This window comes from Petromyzon marinus (assembly GCF_048934315.1).
Source record: "Petromyzon marinus isolate PM22_M1 ecotype Great Lakes invasive population chromosome 70 unlocalized genomic scaffold, UKy_Petmar_22M1.pri1.0 chr70_unloc.4, whole genome shotgun sequence".
Lineage (NCBI taxonomy): Eukaryota > Metazoa > Chordata > Hyperoartia > Petromyzontiformes > Petromyzontidae > Petromyzon > Petromyzon marinus.
The window spans coordinates 220522-236794 of NW_027422606.1; the positions used below are offsets into that span (position 1 = coordinate 220522).

Below are 16273 nucleotides of genomic sequence, written 5' to 3' on the forward strand. Positions count from 1 at the left end.
ACTAGCAACAAAAACAGTAACAATCAGCAAAACATAAAAACAATACTCACTCAGAGGTCAGTGAGTGAGGTCACTCACTCAGAGGTCAGTGAGTGGGGTCACTCACTCAGAGGTCAGTGAGTGGGGTCACTCACTCAGAGGTCAGTGAGTGGGGTCACTCACTCAGAGGTCAGTGAGTGGGGTCACTCACTCAGAGGTCAGTGAGTGGGGTCACTCACTCAGAGGTCAGTGAGTGGGGTCACTCACTCAGAGGTCAGTGAGTGGGGTCACTCGCTCAGAGGTCAGTGAGTGGGGTCACTCACTCAGAGGTCAGTGAGTGGGGTCACTCAGAGGTCAGTGATTGGGGTCACTCGCTCAGAGGTCAGTGAGTGGGGTCACTCGCTCAGAGGTCAGTGAGTGGGGTCACTCGCTCAGATGTCAGTGAGTGGGGTCACTCACTCAGAGGTCAGTGAATGGGGTTACTCACTCACAGTTCAGTGAGTGGGGTCACTCACTCAGAGGTCAGTGAGTGGGGTCACTCACTCAGAGGTCAGTGAGTGGGGTTACTCACTCACAGTTCAGTGAGTGGGGTTACTCACTCACAGTTCAGTGAGTGGGGTTACTCACTCACAGTTCAGTGAGTGGGGTTACTCACTCACAGTTCAGTGAGTGGGGTTACTCACTCACAGTTCAGTGAGTGAGGTCACTCATTGCATAGAGGGAAGAGAAACAGACAGAGAGACAGAGAGAGACACAGAGAGACACAGAGAGAGACAGACAGAGACACAGAGAGACACAGATAGACACAGAGAGACACAGAGAGACACAGAGACACAGAGAGACAGAGACACAGAGACACAGAGACACAGAGAGACAGAGACACAGAGAGAGACACAGAGAGACACAGAGAGAGACAGAGAGAGACAGAGACACAGAGACAGAGTAACTCTGCCGCTGTCAACCATCCTAGAATCTTCACCAGAGAGTAGCCACTAGGATTGGAGAACACACACAGAGTGCAGAGACTCCACCACCACCACCACGCTGATCTTCATCCAGCAGTGGATAGGCCATGGCAGTGCAGAGACTCCACCACCACCACCACGCTGATCTTCATCCAGCAGTGGATAGGCCCTGGCTACGGTGACTAACACTGAGAGGCAACACAAGAAGGGGTGGAGTATTTGCTCTAAACAAACACGCGGTGATTATAATTTCGTCGGGCTATCGCTGGTGATGCCCATGTCGTCCTTCGTAAACAAGCTTACAGCTACATTTCCATTCAAAGCTTTCGTGTGAGTGCAGGGATTCATCTTCTGGGTTCTTTCGGTAAAGTCACCACGTAGAAGGGAAACGATAAAATGATGAAAATAAAACGTAGTAAAAATTAAAATTCTCATGATGTTTCGGCCACAACACAAGTAGCCTTCCTCAGGTGAAGGAACAGAACCGTCGGGACGACGGCGCTCCAGTGAACACCGCTAAGCTTGGCAGCGTCTTTTAAGCTGGGTGGGAGGAGCAGAGGGCCTTGACAAAGGAGTTTACATATCAGCAGAAGGATTTAGCATTGAATTAGCTGTGTTAACTTGATAGATTAGCAGTATGTTAAAGTCAGAAATTAGCATGTAACTGGGAAATTATATTAAACATTACACTGAACGGTACTAAGAGATTAGCATGATGTTAAAGTGAGAAATTAGCACGTAACTGGGAGATTAGCATGATGTTAAAGTGATAAATTAGCACGTAACTGGGAGATTAGGATGATGTTAGTGTGAGGGATTAGCATGTAACTGGTCACGGAAGTAGCTACGTTAAAGTCAGAGTTTACATATCAACAGAGGCATTTAGAATATTGACGCCAAATGACTGCAACTACCCAACTATCATACAATAAACCGATGTGAAATAACTAAATATAAACTACGTCAATATAATCAATGTACTCAATATATTCTCCAATAAGCTGAGCTATTAACATAAAGTAACTGGGTACACACTACATTATATAATGAATACCATATAGTAAACTGATAAAAAAAACTAAAATATAAACCACATCAATATTATCAATATACTCAATATACTCTCCAATCAGCTGAGCTACTAACAATAAGTCGTTATACATTACAATTCTATGTCGAAAAAAGTAGCGGTTTCTTTCGAACGTTAGCACCACGGAAAGCGGCGATCTTTGTTCAGACGGACGAGTCCATCTATGCTCGGAACGGAAAGGGGGGGTAAGAGAGAAACAGCCACGATGCGCCGTTCTGTCCTGTGTTACGTTACAACTATGTTATAAACTAGACTGCTATACATTACAATATTATACCTTCCAATCTAAACTACATTGTATAATATCGTATACACACAGCCCACTGTAAGCTCTAACATTATGTATTATATTGATATGCCTCCAACTAAACTGCTTTTTCTACATTACACGACTTTACACCGTACTATACACTGCCATAGACAAACCCCACCCTTGAATTATACCACGCGTTACTATACACTACCCTATACTTTAGACTATAATAACATCAGACTTGTATTATTACACTATGTATTATTCTACAAACTCTACTGTATACCACACTGCTGTATATTCACTATACAATTACGATTGCCTTATAAATTATATTAAACATTACACTGTTATACTATTTATTAATATACAATCTGCTATAAACCATATCATTGACCGTCGTGTGAAAGGTATTGAGAGGCAGTGCCAGCGAATGGACTGCGGCATGAACGTCACCGTAAAACACAATCAAGAACCGAAATGGCTTATCACGTCCTTCCAATGTGGGTGTCTGTGGGTCTCTGAGGGTCTCTGTGGGTGTCTGTGGGTGTGTGTGGGGCTCTGTGGGTGTCTCTGTGGGTCTCTGTGGGTGTCTGTGGGTGTCTCTGTGGGTGTCTGTGGGTGTCTCTGTGGGTCTCTGTGGGGCTCTATGGGTCTCTATGGGTCTCTGTGGGTGTCTCTGTGGGTCGCTTTGGGTGTCTCTGTGGGTGTCTGTGGGTCACTGTGGGTCTCTGTGGGTGTCTCTGTGGGTGTCTCTGTGGGTCGCTTTGGGTGTCTCTGTGGGTGTCTGTGGGTCACTGTGGGTCACTGTGGGTCTCTGTGGGTCTCTGTGGGTGTCTGTGGGTGTCTCTGTGGGTCTCTGTGGGTGTCTGTGGGGCTCTGTGGGTCTCTGTGGGTGTCTGTGGGTGTCTCTGTGGGTCTCTGTGGGTCGCTTTGGGTGTCTCTGTGGGTGTCTCTGTGGGTCTCTGTGGGTGTCTGTGGGTCTCTGTGGGTCTCTGTGGGTGTCTCTGTGGGTGTCTCTGTGGGTCTCTGTGGGTCGCTTTGGGTGTCTCTGTGGGTGTCTCTGTGGGTCTCTGTGGGTCGCTTTGGGTGTCTCTGTGGGTGTCTCTGTGGGTCTCTGTGGGTGTCTCTGTGGGTGTCTCTGTGGGTCTCTGTGGGTCGCTTTGGGTGTCTCTGTGGGTGTCTCTGTGGGTCTCTGTGGGTCGCTTTGGGTGTCTCTGTGGGTGTCTCTGTGGGTCTCTGTGGGTGTCTGTGGGGCTCTGTGGGTCTCTGTGGGTGTCTCTGTGGGTGTCTCTGTGGGTCACTGTGGGTCTCTGTGGGTGTCACTGTGGGTCTCTGTGGGTGTCACTGTGGGTCTCTGTGGGTCGCTTTGGGTGTCTCTGTGGGTGTCTGTGGGTCACTGTGGGTCTCTGTGGGTGTCTCTGTGGGTGTCTGTGGGTGTCTCTGTGTGTGTCTCTGTGGGTCTCTGTGGGTGTCTCTGTGGGTCTCTGTGGGTCTCTATGGGTCTCTATGGGTCTCTATGGGTCTCTGTGGGTGTCTCTGTGGGTCACTGTGGGTCTCTGTGGGTGTCTCTGTGGGTGTCTCTGTGGGTGTCTCTGTGGGCCTCTGTGAGTCTCTGTGAGTCTCCGTGGGTCTCCGTGCGTCTCCGCGGGTCTCTGTGGGTCTCTGTGGGTGTCTCTGTGGGTGTCTGTGGGTGTCTCTGTGGGTGTCTCTGTGGGTCACTGTGGGTCTCTGTGGGTCTCTGTGGGTGTCTCTGTGGGTGTCTCTGTGGGTCTCTGTGGGTGTCTCTGTGGGTGTCTCTGTGGGTGTCTCTGTGGGTCTCTGTGAGTCTCTGTGGGTGTCTCTGTGGGTCTCTGTGGGTCTCCGTGGGTCTCTGTGGGTCTCTGTGGGTGTCTCTGTGGGTCTCTGTGGGTCTCTGTGGGTCTCCGTGGGTCTCTGTGGGTCTCTGTGGGTGTCTCTGTGGGTCTCTGTGGTTGTCTCTGTGGGTGTCTGTGGGTGTCTCTGTGGGTGTCTCTGTGGGTCACTGTGGGTCTCTGTGGGTCTCTGTGGGTGTCTCTGTGGGTGTCTCTGTGGGTGTCTCTGTGGGTCTCTGTGAGTCTCTGTGGGTGTCTCTGTGGGTCTCTGTGGGTCTCCGTGGGTCTCTGTGGGTCTCTGTGGGTGTCTCTGTGGGTCTCTGTGGTTGTCTCTGTGGGTCTCTGTGGGTCTCTGTGGGTGTCTCTGTGGGTGTCTGTGGGTGTCTCTGTGGGTGTCTCTGTGGGTCACTGTGGGTCTCTGTGGGTCTCTGTGGGTGTCTCTGTGGGTGTCTCTGTGGGTCTCTGTGGGTGTCTCTGTGGGTGTCTCTGTGGGTGTCTCTGTGGGTCTCTGTGAGTCTCTGTGAGTCTCCGTGGGTCTCCGTGGGTGTCCGTGGGTGTCTGTGGGTCTCCGTGGGTCTCTGTGGGTCTCTGTGGGTGTCTCTGTAGGTCTCTGTGGGTCTCTGTGGGTGTCTGTGGGTCTCTGTGTGTCTCTGTGGGTGTCTGTGGGTGTCTTCGGGTCTCTGTGGGTGTCTGTGGGTGTCTGTGGGTGTCTCTGTGGGTCACTGTGGGTCTCTGTGGGTGTCTCTGTGGGTCTCTGTGGGTGTCTGTGGGTGTCTTCGGGTCTCTGTGGGTCTATTGGAGTCTATGGATCTCTGTGGGTCTCTATGACAACATAGTAGAACCATAGACACCCACAGAGAAACAACAACTACAGCCTGCGGTGCCCCAACAACAACAACAACCACTACAGCCTGCGGTGCCCCAACAACAACCACTACAGCCTGCGGTGCCCCAACAACAACAACAACTACAGCCTGCGTTGCCACAACAACAACAACTACAGCCTGCGGTGCCCCAACAACAACAACTACAGCCTGCGGTGCCCCAACAACAACAGCAACTACAGCCTGCGGTGCTCCAACAACAACAACTACAGCCTGCGTTGCCACAACAACAACAACAACAACTACAGCCTGCGGTGACCCAACAACAACAACTACAGCCTGCGGTGCCATAACAACAACAACAACTACAGCCTGCGGTGCCCCAACAACAACAACTACAGCCTGCGGTGCCCCAACAACAACAACTACAGCCTGCGGTACCCCAACAACAACAACAACTACAGCCTGCGGTGCCCCAACACCAACAACAACAGCCTGCAGTGCCCCAACAACAACAACTACAGCCTGCGGTACCCCAACAACAACAACTACAGTCTGCGTTGCCACAACAACAACTACAGCCTGCGGTACCCCAACAACAACAACAACAACTACAGTCTGTGTTGCCACAACAACAACTACAGCCTGCGGTGCCACAACAACAACAACAGCCTGCAGTGCCCCAACAACAACAACTACAGCCTGCGTTGCCACAACAACAACTACAGCCTGCGGTGCCACAACAACAACAACAACTACAGCCTGCGGTGCCACAACAACAACAACTACAGCCTGCAGTGCCCCAACAACAACAACAACTACAGCCTGCAGTGCCCCAACAACAACAACAACTACAGCCTGCAGTGCCCCAACAACAACAACTACAGCCTGCAGTGCCCCAACAACAACAACAACTACAGCCTGCAGTGCCCCAACAACAACAACTACAGCCTGTGGTGCCCCAACAACAACAACAACTACAGCCTGCGGTGCCCCAACAACAATAACTACAGCCTGCGGTGCCCCAACAACAACAACAACTACAGCCTGCGTTGCCCCAACAACAACAACAACTACAGCCTGCGTTGCCCCAACAACAACAACTACAGCCTGCAGTGCCCCAATAACAACAACAACAGCCTGCGGTGCCACAACAACAACAACAACAACTACAGCCTGCGGTGCCCCAACAACAACAACTACAGCCTGCAGTGCCCCAACAACAACAACAACAGCCTGCGGTGCCACAACAACAACAACTACAGCCTGCAGTGCCCCAACAACAACAACTACAGCCTGCGGTGCCACAACAACAACAACAACAACTACAGCCTGTGGTGCCCCAACAACAACAACTACAGCCTGCGGTGCCCCAACAACAACAACAACAGCCTGCGTTGCCACAACAACAACTACAGCCTGCGGTGCCCCAACAACAACAACAACTACAGCCTGCGGTGCCACAACAACAACAACTACAGCCTGCGTTGCCACAACAACAACTACAGCCTGCAGTGCCACAACAACAACTACAGCCTGCGGTGCCCCAACAACAACAACTACAGCCTGCAGTGCCCCAACAACAACAACAACTACAGCCTGCGGTGCCTCAACAACAACAACAACTACAGCCTGCGGTGCCCCAACAACAACAACTACAGCCTGCGGTGCCCCAACAACAACAACAACAACTACAGCCTGCAGTGCCCCAACAACAACTACTACAGCCTGCGTTGCCACAACAACAACTACAGCCTGCAGTGCCACAACAACAACAACTACAGCCTGCGGTGCCCCAACAACAACAACTACGGCCTGCAGTGCCCCAACAACAACAACTACAGCCTGCGGTGCCTCAACAACAACAACAACTACAGCCTGCGGTGCCCCAACAACAACAACAACTACAGCCTGCAGTGCCACAACAACAACAACAACTACAGCCTGCGGTGCCCCAACAACAACAACTACAGCCTGCAGTGCCCCAACAACAACAACAGCCTGCGGTGCCACAACAACAACAACAACTACAGCCTGCGGTGCCCCAACAACAACAACTACAGCCTGCGGTGCCCCAACAACAACAACTACAGCCTGCAGTGCCCCAACAACAACTACTACAGCCTGCGGTGCCCCAACAACAACTACTACAGCCTGCGTTGCCACAACAACAACTACAGCCTGCAGTGCCACAACAACAACTACAGCCTGCGGTGCCCCAACAACAACAACAACAGCCTGCGGTGCCCCAACAACAACAACAACAGCCTGCGGTGCCCCAACAACAACAACAACTACAGCCTGCGGTGCCCCAACAACAACAACAGCCTGCGGTGCCCCAACAACAACAACAACTACAGCCTGCGGTGCCCCAACAACAACAACAACAGCCTGCGGTGCCCCAACAACAACAACAACAACTACAGCCTGCAGTGCCCCAACAACAACAACAACTACAGCCTGCCTTGCCCCAACACCAACAACAACAACTACAGCCTGTGGTGCCCCAACAACAACAACTACAGCCTGCAGTGCCCCAACAACAACAACAACTACTACAGCCTGCGGTGCCCCAACAACAACAACTACAGCCTGCGGTGGCCCAACAACAACAACAACTACAGCCTGCAGTGCCCCAACAACAACAACTACAGCCTGCGGTGCCCCAACATCAACAACAACTACTACTACAGCCTGCGGTGCCCCAACAACAACAACAGCCTGCGTTGCCACAACAACAACAACTACAGCCTGCGGTGCCCCAACAACAACAACAACTACAGCCTGCGTTGCCACAACAACAACAACTACAGCCTGCGGTGCCCCAACAACAACAACAACTACAGCCTGCGGTGCCCCAACAACAACAACAACTACAGCCTGCGTTGGCCCCCCAACAGACTGGGCCTTCACCCAAGCGGTGGATTTCAGCGCCAAAACAACCGACAGTTCTCGTGTAATGAGAACCCTGCGTGTGTGTCCGTACGTGGAACATGCGTGTTGTAGTGCACACGTGTGTTTTACCGTCAAGAGTACCATCGTGAAGCATTATTGTGGAGTTCTGTAAAGAGAACGCAAACGGCTTCGCTGTATCAGTAGACCTCCTTTGCCAGTACCGAAATCATAATAATAATCATCATAATAAGAGGTTTTTCCCCTTTTTTCTTGCAACAAAACTGAAACCTTGTTTTTTAACGAGGATTCATGTTTACTGCATTAACCACAATACCTGCAGTCAAAATGCAAACAAAAAAACATTACTATGATAATATGATGGTGGCATTGTCCGTGAATCTGATTGGTCCACACCAAGGGACGGCTTTCTTTTGAGCCTCGACCCAATTGGTGCTCGACCAGATGACGCACTGCCCAGGTATGGGAAACTCTCCACTCTCTCCACAACTGCCCCATCACTGATTGGGAGTTGTGGGGGTGGAGTGTCCGATGGTACAAAATACCCAGGCAGGTGCTTAGTTTTGGTGGGGCTGATGGTAAGGCCCCACCTCTTAGTGGCACGCTCCAGTCTCAGCAGCAACGTCTCCAACTCCTCCTCTGAATGAGCAGCTATTACCAAATCATCGGCATACATAACGTGGTTGAGCAATAGGGAGCCATCCCTTGACCGCACCCGGGCGTCGATTAGCCTCCCATTATATCTGTACCATATGGAGATTCCCCCGGTACAGCTATTGAAGGCTTCATGAACTACGTGGTCAAAATAGATGTTAAATAATGTGGGAGCCAGAGGACATCCCTGTCGCACCCCAAGATGTACAGGGAATGGCTCCGACTCCCGGCCACGTAGTTTTACCCAGGCCCGCTCACCATCATGAAGGTCCTTAATGATCGTGAGCAGAGGGTCAGGTACTCCAAAAGCACGAAGGAACAACCCAGAGCCCAGGCCTACTGATGGTATCATAGGCCTTGACCAGGTCAATAAAGCAGAGATGTAGGTCTTGCTGGAATTCCCTACACCTCTGCTGTAGCAGACGGACAGAAAATATGGCATCAGTGCACACACACAGACACTCACACACACATTAACAGACACAGACACTCACACACAGACACTCACACACTCACATTAACAGACACAGACACACGCAGACACTCACACACAGACACTCACATTAACAGACACAGACACACACTCACACACAGACAAACACTCACATACACACTCACACACACTCACACACACACAAACAGACGCACAAACAGACACACACACAGACACTCACATACACACAGACACTCACACACACAGACACTCACACACACACAGACACACACTCACACACACTCACACACATACACACAGACACACACACAGACACTCACACACGCAAACAGACACACCCACACACAGACACTCACACTCACACACAGACACACACTCACACACAGACACACACTCACACACACACAGACACTCACACACACTCACACACATTAACAGACACACTCACAATACACTCGCACGCAAAAGTGGTCCCGGTTTGAACTCTGCGGTCAAATCTGCGGGGTAGAGAATCCGGCTTTCTCCTTCCCGTGCCTGCAAGCAACGCAGGATCTATGTCCACAGCTGGATGGCGGCTCGTGGTGATGGTGAAGACGAGACAGCCAGACAGACTCATAGAGACGCATCGAGACCCAAAGAGAACCACCAACCCACCGAGCCAGACTCAAGAGACATCCACAGAGATTCACAGAGACTCGTGGACACCCACAGAGATCCATAGAGACTCATAGAGACTCATAGACACCCAAAGAGATCCATAGACACCCAGGGAGATCCATAGACACTCACTGAGATCCATAGAGATCCACAGAGACTCATAGAGACTCACAGACACCCACAGAGATCTATAGAGACTCATAGAGACTCATAGACACCCACAGAGACTCATATACACCCACAGAGACCCATAGAGATCCATAGAGACGCATAGAGACTCATAGACACCCACAGAGACTCATAGACACCCACAGAGACCCATAGACACCCACAGAGACGTATAGATACCCACAGAGATACATAGAGACTCATAGAGATCCATAGACACCCATACAGACTCATAGAGACCCATAGACACCCACAGAGACTCAGAGACACCCACAAAGATCCATAGAGACTCACAGACACCCACAGAGATCCATAGAGACTCACAGACACCCACAGAGATCCATAGAGACTCACAGACACCCACAGAGACCCATACTCATAGAGACGCATAGAGACGCACAGAGACCAATAGAGACCCATACTCAGAGACCCATATAGACACATACTCAGAGACCCATAGAGACCCATACTCAGAGACTCATATAGGCACACTCATAGAGACACATAGAGACACATACTCAGAGACCCATAGTCATAGAGACCCATAGAAACACATACTCATAGAGACCCATAGTCATAGAGACCCATATTCATAGAGACCCATACTAGTCATAGAGACCCATACTAGTCATAGAGACCCATAGAGACACATACTCATAGAGATACATAGAGACCCATAGAAATATAGATACATACAGACCCATAGAAATACAGATACACAGAGACCCATAGAAATATAGATACATAGAGACCCATAGAAATATAGGTACAGAGACCCATAGAAATATAGATACATAGAGACCCATAGAAATAAAGATACATAGACACCCATAGAAATATAGATACACAGAGACCCATAGAAATATAGATACATAGAGACCCATAGAAATACAGATACATAGAGATCCATAGAAACATAGATACATAGAGACCCATAGAAATACAGATACATAGAGACCCATAGAAATATAACTACATAGAGACCCATCGAAATATAGATACACAGAGAGACACATAGAAATATAGATACATAGAGACCCCTAGAAATAGATACATAGAGACCCATAGAAATATAGATACATAGAGACCCATAGAAATATAGATACAGAGACCCATAGAACTGTAGATACATAGAGACCCATAGAAATATAGATACATAGAGACCCATAGAAATATAGATACATAGAGACCCATCGAAATATAGATACATAGAGACCCATAGAAATATAACTACATAGAGACCCATCGAAATATAGATACACAGAGAGACACATAGAAATATAGATACATAGAGACCCCTAAAAATAGATACATATAGACCCATAGAAATATAGATGCATAGAGACCCATAGAAATATAGATACAGAGACCCATAGAACTGTAGATACATAGAGACCCATAGAAATATAGATACATAGAGACCCATAGAAATATAGATACATAGAGACCCATCGAAATATAGATACATAGAGACCCATAGAAATATAACTACATAGAGACCCATCGAAATATAGATACATAGAGACATATAGAAATACAGATATATAGAGACCCATAGAAATATAGATACATAGAGACCCATAGAAATGTAGTGTTGAGTCTAAGGTGCAGTGTTGAGTCTATGGTGCAGTGTTGAGTCTATGGTGCAGTGTTGAGTCTATGGTGTAGTGTTGAGTCTATGGTGCAGTGTTGAGTGTAAGGTGCAGTGTTGAGTCTATGGTGCAGTGTTGAGTCTATGGTGCAGTGTTGAGTCTATGGTGCAGTGTTGAGTCTATGGTGCAGTGTTGAGTCTATGGTGCAGTGCTGAGTCTATGGGCAGTGTTGAGTCTATGGTGCAGTGTTGAGTCTATGGGCAGTGCTGAGTCTATGGGCAGTGTTGAGTCTGTGGGCAGTGTTGAGTCTATGGTGCAGTGTTGAGTCTATGTGCAGTGTTGAGTCTATGGTGCAGTGTAGAGTCTATGGGGCAGTGTTGAGTCTATGGGCAGTGTTGGGTCTATGGTGCAGTGTTGAGTCTATGGTGCAGTGTTGAGCTTAAGGTGCAGTGTTGAGTCTATGGTGCAGTGTTGAGTCTATGGGCAGTGTTGAGTCTATGGTGCAGTGTTGAGTCTATGGTGCAGTGTTGAGTCTAAGGTGCAGTGTTGAGTCTATGGTGCAGTGTTGAGTCTATGGTGCAGTGTTGAGTCTATGGTGTAGTGTTGAGTCTATGGTACAGTGTTGAGTCTATGGTGCAGTGTTGAGTCTAAGGTGCAGTGTTGAGTCTATGGTGCAGTGTTGAGTCTATGGTGCAGTGTTGAGTCTAAGGGCAGTGTTGAGTCTATGGGCAGTGTTAAGTTTATGGTGCAGTGTTGAGTCTATGGTGCAGTGTTGAGTCTATGATGCAGTGTTGAGTCTATGGGGCAGTGTTGAGTCTATGGTGCAGTGTTGAGTCTATGGGCAGTGTTGAGTCTATGGTGCAGTGTTGAGTCTATGGGCAGTGTTGAGTCTATGGGCAGTGTTAAGTCTATGGTGCAGTGTTGAGTCTATGGGCAGTGTTAAGTCTATGGTGCAGTGTTGAGTCTATGGTGCAGTGTTGAGTCTATGGTGCAGTGTTGAGTCGATGTGCAGTGTTGAGTCTATGGGCAGTGTTGAGTCTATGGTGCAGTGTTGAGTCTATGGTGCAGTGTTGAGTCTATGGGCAGTGTTGAGTCTATGGGCAGTGTTAAGTCTATGGTGTAGTGTTGAGTCTATGGGCAGTGTTAAGTCTATGGTGCAGTGTTGAGTCTATGGTGCAGTGTTGAGTCTATGGTACAGTATTGAGTCTATGTGCAGTGTTGAGTCTATGGTGCAGTGTAGAGTCTATGGGGCAGTGTTGAGTCTATGGGCAGTGTTGGGTCTATGGTGCAGTGTTAAGTCTATGGTGCAGTGTTGAGTCTAAGGTGCAGTGTTGAGTCTATGGTGCAGTGTTGAGTCTATGGGCAGTGTTGAGTCTATGGTGCAGTGTTGAGTCTATGGTGTAGTGTTGAGTCTATGGTGCAGTGTTGAGTCTATGGTGCAGTGTTGAGTCTAAGGTGCAGTGTTGAGTCTATGGTGCAGTGTTGAGTCTATGGTGCAGTGTTGAGTCTATGGTGCAGTGTTGAGTCTATGGTGCAGTGTTGGGTCTATGGTGCAGTGTTGAGTCTATGGTGCAGTGTTGAGTCTACGGGCAGTGTTGAGTATATGGTGCAGTGTTGAGTCTATGGTGCAGTGTTGAGTCTATGGTGCAGTGTTGAGTCTGTGGGCAGTGTTGAGTCTATGGCGTAGTGTTGAGTCTATGGTGCAGTGTTGAGTCTATGGTACAGTGTTGAGTCTATGGGCAGTGTTGAGTTTATGGTGCAATGTTGAGTCTATGGGCAGTGTTGAGTCTATGGTGCAGTGTTGAGTCTATGGTGCAGTGTTGAGTATATGGACAGTGCTGAGTCTATGGTGCAGTGTTGAGTCTATGGTGCAGTGTTGAGTCTATGGTGCAGTGTTGAGTCTATGGGCAGTGTTGAGTCTATGGTGCAGTGTTGAGTCTATGGTGCAGTGTTGAGTCTATGGTGCAGTGTTGAGTCTATGGTGCAGTGTTGAGTCTATGGTGCAGTGTTGAGTCTATGGGCAGTGTTGAGTCTATGGTGCAGTGTTGAGTCTATGGACAGTGCTGAGTCTATGGTGCAGTGTTGAGTCTATGGTGCAGTGTTGAGTCTATGGGGCAGTGTTGAGTCTATGGTGCAGTGTTGAGTCTATGGGCAGTGTTGAGTCTATGGTGCAGTGTTGAGTCTATGGTGCAGTGTTGAGTCTATGGCGTAGTGTTGAGTCTATGGTGCAGTGTTGAGTCTATGGTGCAGTGTTGAGTCTATGGTGTAGTGTTGAGTCTATGGTGCAGTGTTGAGTTTATGGTGCAGTGTTGAGTCTATGGTGCAGTGTTGAGTCTATGGGCAGTGTTGAGTCTATGGTGTAGTGTTGAGTCTATGGTGCAGTGTTGAGTTTATGGTGCAGTGTTGAGTCTATGGTGCAGTGTTGAGTCTATGGTGCAGTGTTGAGTCTATGGTGCAGTGTTGAGTCTATTGGCAGTACTCACTCATTGTTTTTTTCGGTAAAGTCACGTATATAGAAATACAATAAAATTATATTAAAACAAAAAGCAATCACGACGTTTCGATCACAACGCAAGCGATCTTCATCAGGTGTCAAGAACAAATCTCGAGAGGTAAATACAGCAAAAAGATGAGAGACGAGAATTCAACAAACCTGAAAAAAACATTATGTGAAGCACATCCAGTGACCCCACTCACTGACCTCTGAGCGAGTGACCCCACTCACTGACCTCTGAGTGAGTGACCCCACTCACTGACCTCTGAGTGAGTGACTCCACTCACTGACCTCTGAGCGAGTGACCCCACTCACTGAACTCTGAGTGAGTGACCCCACTCACTGACAACTGAGTGACCCCACTCACTGACCTCTGAGTGAGTGACCCCACTCACTGACCTCTGAGCGAGTGACCCCACTCACTGACCTCTGAGTGAGTGACCCCACTCACTGAACTCTGAGTGAGTGACCCCACTCACTGACAACTGAGTGACCCCACTCACTGACCTCTGAGTGAGTGACCCCACTCACTGACCTCTGAGTGAGTGACCCCACTCACTGACCTCTGAGTGAGAAGTAGTAGTGAGTGGTGAGTGAGTAGTGGGTGGTGAGTGGTGGTGAGTGGTGAATGGTGAGTGGCGAGTGAGTGAGTGGTGAGTGAGTGGTGAGAGTGGTGGTGAGTGGTGAATGAGTGGTGAGTGGTGAGTGAGTAGTGAGTGAGTGGTGAGTGAGTGGTGAGTGTGAGTGGAGTGTGAGTGGTGAGTAGTGAGTGGTGGTGAGTGAGTGGTGAGTGAGTGGTGAGTGGTGGTGAGTGGTGAGTCAGTGGTGAGTGGTGGTGAGTGTAAGTGGTGAGTGGTGAGTGAGTAGTGAGTGGTGAGTGAGTGGTGAGTGAGTAGTGAGTGGTGAGTGAGTGGTGGTGAGTGTAAGTGGTGAGTGAGTGGTGAGTGAGTGGTGAGTGAGTGGTGAGTGAGTAGTGAGTGGTGAGTGAGTGGTGGTGAGTGTAAGTGGTGGTGAGTGGTGGTGAGTGTGAGTGGTGAGTGAGTGGTGAGTGAGTGGTGAGAGTTGTCACTCAACTGGATCACGGAGCGATGTCTCCTCGTGGTGTCTCGCCACGAGCCTCGCTCCACTACCACCACAACCACCACCACATTCACCACCACCACAACCACCACATTCACCACCACCACTACCACCACCACAACCACCACCACCACCACAACTACCACCACAACCACCACCACAACCACCACCACCACCACAACCACCACCACAACCACCACCACCACAACCACCACCACCACAACCACCACCACCACTACTACCACCACCACTACTACCACCACCACAACCACCACCACCACAACCACCACCACAACCACCACCACAACCACCACCACAACCACCACCACAACCACCACCACAACCACCACCACAACCACCACCACCACCGTTCTCTGTTCGCGGTGCGAGGCACTCTGAGTCGACTTTGCGGAAGTGGGCAGTGAATGGGAAGGTGTGGGCGGGGCTTGTGGTAAAGGGCGGGGCATTGGAAATATTGGGCGGGGCTTGTGGGATAGAGGGCGTGGCATGGGAAACATTGGGCGGGGCTTGGGGGAAAGAGGGCTTTGGGGTAAAAGGGGGCGGGGAGTAAGAATCGACGGGCGGGGCTAAAAATGAAGGGGGTGGGGCTAGTGTTTAAGGGGGCGGGGCTTCGAGGAAGTGTTCAACATAGAGGCTTTGGTTAGATCGCTGTGTGGTTTATATATCGAGCTGTGTGGTTTATATATAGAGCTGTGTGGTTTATATATAGAGCTGTGTGGTTTATATATAGAGCTGTGTGGTTTATATATAGAGCTGTGTGGTTTATATATAGAGCTGTGTGGTTTATATATAGAGCTGTGTGGTTTATATATAGAGCGGTGTGGTTTATATATAGACCTGTGTGGTTTATATATAGAGCTGTGTGGTTTATATATAAAGCTGTGTGGTTTATATATAGAGCTGTGTGGTTTATATATAGAGCTGTGTGGTATATATAGAGCTGTGTGGTTTATATATAGAGCTGTGTGGTTTATATATAGAGCTGTGTGGTTTATATATAGAGCTGTGTGGTTTATATATAGAGCTGTGTGGTTTATATATAGAGCTGTGTGGTTTATATATAGAGCTGTGTGGTTTATATATAGAGCTGTGTGGTTTATATATAAAGCTGTGTGGTTTATATATAGAGATGTGTGGTTTATATATAGAGCTGTGTGGTTTATATATAAAGCTGTGTGGTTTATATATAGAGCTGTGTGGTTTATATAGAGAGCTGTGGGGTTTATATATAGAGCTGTGTGGTTTATATATATAGCTGTGCGGTTTATATATAGAG

The 16273-nt window shown here is 48.9% G+C and overlaps 1 protein-coding gene across 1 annotated transcript in view; it reads right to left on the reverse strand.

The window, feature by feature from the left end:
• LOC116958073 (interleukin-1 receptor accessory protein-like 1) overlaps positions 1 to 15336 on the reverse strand; it is a 97799-nt gene extending 82463 nt beyond the window's left edge. The window contains exon 1 of the mRNA XM_076058378.1: positions 14971 to 15336. The gene's annotated coding sequence lies outside the window, so the exon portion shown is untranslated. The remainder of the gene's footprint in view (positions 1 to 14970) is intronic.
• Between the last annotated feature and the right edge of the window lie 937 nt (positions 15337 to 16273).